General features: G+C 34.7%; 1 protein-coding gene across 1 annotated transcript in view; it reads left to right on the forward strand.

Moving 5' to 3' along the window:
* The first annotated feature begins 2,622 nt into the window (after window positions 1-2,622).
* Window positions 2,623-3,205, forward strand: part of LOC119413666 (zinc finger and BTB domain-containing protein 17-like) — a 37,036-nt gene continuing 36,453 nt past the window's right edge. Inside the window, exon 1 of the mRNA XM_037680719.1 lies at window positions 2,623-2,682. The gene's annotated coding sequence lies outside the window, so the exon portion shown is untranslated. The remainder of the gene's footprint in view (window positions 2,683-3,205) is intronic.

Below are 3,205 nucleotides of genomic sequence, written 5' to 3' on the forward strand. Positions count from 1 at the left end.
ATACATATATATTTGCAATACTAATTTTGGAATGCAATAAATATACACAAGAAGAGATATGTCAATTAGAGATTTAAATAAAAGTAAAAGTAAGTTAGAGATAAAGGAATTGCTTCAAAGGTCATCTGGGGATACGATGTTTACCAGCATTTTTGGGTTCTTAAGAAGCACAGATAATTTGGACAGGATATTATAGGCTAATAATATTTTAGTATTTTGTCCATAATCCAATCCAGAAGGTGGCGGTAACGCACTTTAAGTTGTTTACAACCGCCTTAAAAACACAAGAAGCTTTAACATCAAACATTTGTAAAATTATGGAAAAAATGGTACATGAAAGATTAACACATTATATAGAAAAGAAAGGATATATGTCCAAATTTCAAAGTGGATTCAGAAATGGTAGGAACACAATGGATCCAATTTTGTGTTTGGAACATGAAATCAGAACAGCTCAAGTTAATAGAGAAAGTATTATAGCTGTGTTTATTGATGTGGAAAAGGCATATGATATGTTGTGGAGGGCAGGTTTAATTATAAAACTGAAGAAAATGGGAATTAAAGGGCAAATGTTAACATGGATTCAGGAGTTTTTAACAGACAGAAAAATACAGGTAAAGGTAGGTCAAGATTACTCAGATAACTTTGGAATAGAAAACGGTACACCACAGGGAAGCATTGTTAGTCCATTACTTTTCTCTTTGATGATAAATGATATATTTGATGAGGTAGAAGAGGGGATGGGACGATCTTTATTTGCAGATGATGGAGCTTTATGGAAGAGAGGGAAAAATATAGAGTTCATTGTAAAGAGGATGCAAATGGCTATCAAAACTGTTGAAAACTGGTCACTTAAGTGGGGGTTCAAATTGTCTGTGGAGAAAACAAAAATTGTACTTTTTACAAGGAAAAAAGTTGTCAATAAAATTGAAATAAAATTGTATAATCAGGTAATTGAGCGAGTGAAACAGTTTAAATTCTTAGGTGTATGGTTTGATGAAAGACTAACATGGACATTCCATATTAAAAAAATAGTGGATAAATGTAAAAAAATAATGAATTTAATGCGCTGTCTGACAGGAAGAGATTGGGGTGCAGACAGGAAGTCTATGAAAATCATTTATACAGGACTGATCAGATCAACAATAGATTATGGAAGCATAGCATATAATTCTGCATCAGATACATCATTAAAGAAACTGGATAGAATCCAATATCAAGCTTTAAGAGTAATTACAGGGGCATTTAAAACAACGCCAACAGAAGCAATACTGGTGGAAATGGGAGAAATACCACTAAACATTAGAAGAGAACAGTTGGCATTAAATTATTGGGTTAATCTAAAAGGTCATGATCGACATCACCTGACCCAAAAAGTATTACTACCATGTTGGGAAAAAGGAAAAAAAGAGACACAAAGTTTTGGTTGGATTATGGATCGGAAAACAAGAGAAGTTCAACTTGATGAAGTGAATATTAGTCCTACAGTTCCAATGCCAATCCTACATAGGTGGTTATTCATAGAACCGTCAGTAGATCTGAAATTACTAAGAAAAACGAGAAATAAAAATAATATAAACTCAAATGATTGTATTGATTATATTAACCAATATTATGGATATGTGCAAATGTATACAGATGCATCAAAGGATACGTTCGATAGAGTCGGTGTAGCTTTCATCATACCAGAGTTTGGGGTGTCAGTAGGGAAAAGGATCACTGATAAATTATCGGTATATACGGGAGAAATGGTCGCTTTATTATTGGCTGTTCAGTGGGTAGAGGATATTAAACCGATGAGAACAATAATATGTTCGGATTCTAGCTCTTCTTTAATCAGTTTAAAACATAATGGTTCAGAGTGTCGGCCGGATATATTAGTAGAAATACAACAAATGCTGTACAGGTTGAAAATGATGGGACTAGCTGTGACTTTCTTATGGATACCAGCACATGTTGGTATAACAGGAAATGAAAAAGTAGACAAAATAGCGAAAAGTGCTACCAAAAGAGAGGTAGTGGATATAGAAATAGCATACAGTAAATCAGAATTAAAAAGCATTATTAAACAAAAAATGAGAGAAAAATGGCAAAAACAGTGGGAGGAAGGAAGAAAAGGACGTTGGTTTTATAGAATTCAAAGGAAAACGGGAGAAATGAGGTGCGTTGGAAGAAACAGAAGGGAGGAAATAGTTCTATCACGGCTAAGATTTGGACATGTTGGGTTGAATAAGTCATTGTTCATTATAGGAAAACATGATACAGGAAAATGTGGGTACTGTGGAGAGGATGAGGATGTAGAACATGTGTTAATACATTGTCAAAAATACAGTCTTGAAAGGAATCAACTGAATACTAGACTCACTGACATGAAATTAAGATTGGATTTGTTTGAATTATTACAGCACAATTCAAAGTCTGAAAGTATTCGAGCTTTAATGCAATATTTGAAACAAACTCGATTGTTTGAGAGAATATAGTTTTTTTTTTGTTTTTTTTTTTGAACGTTGATCCAGTCCATACTCCACACCAGTAGGTGGCGGCCATGCACCTTTCAGTTGTTTGCTCACCGCCATAAAACCCCAATAAGAAGAAGAAGAAGTAAAAACACAAGAAGAAGAAGAAGAGGCGGAAGAAGTCAAGTCACCAGTGTTTTACGCTAACAAAGATAATAAATGTGAGGTATTGTGCTGTACTTTTAGACTACGAGCTAAGTTTCTGTAACATTTGCAGTAATTTCATCTTCTAGAGTTCGTTTCATCTTTTACCGGTTCCGTATCTGTTGTTTGAAGGAAACTTTATCTACCAGAGATGAGGAGACAGCAGGCTGAACAAAGAGACCAAGGGTCTACGGAAGAAATGGAGTTTCTGGAAACAACAGTCGCAGATTATAAAGAGGAACGATGTCGTTTAAAGGACGAACTGCGACACAACGAAACACAAGACGCTGTTTTCAACCCAGAAGTTCCGCTTCACAGATTAGGTTTGTATCTAAACATTCCTGCTTTTCAGTCTGTGATGATTTTAGGTGCAGTTTCACAGATTAAAGTTTTCCGTCCCCGAGACGGATTTCCGTCATTTTGAACGTTTTATAATTTTTTATTTTAAGTCAATATAGTTACAGTCTCTGAGGTTCCATTAGTGCCAAACATATGTTTAGGTGTCTATGGAAAGTGTACCGGTGTGTAGCGTTTTTGTTTATATA

Source organism: Nematolebias whitei, chromosome 8, assembly GCF_014905685.2.
Source record: "Nematolebias whitei isolate Nwh7 chromosome 8, NemWhi1, whole genome shotgun sequence".
NCBI classification, from domain to species: domain Eukaryota; kingdom Metazoa; phylum Chordata; class Actinopteri; order Cyprinodontiformes; family Rivulidae; genus Nematolebias; species Nematolebias whitei.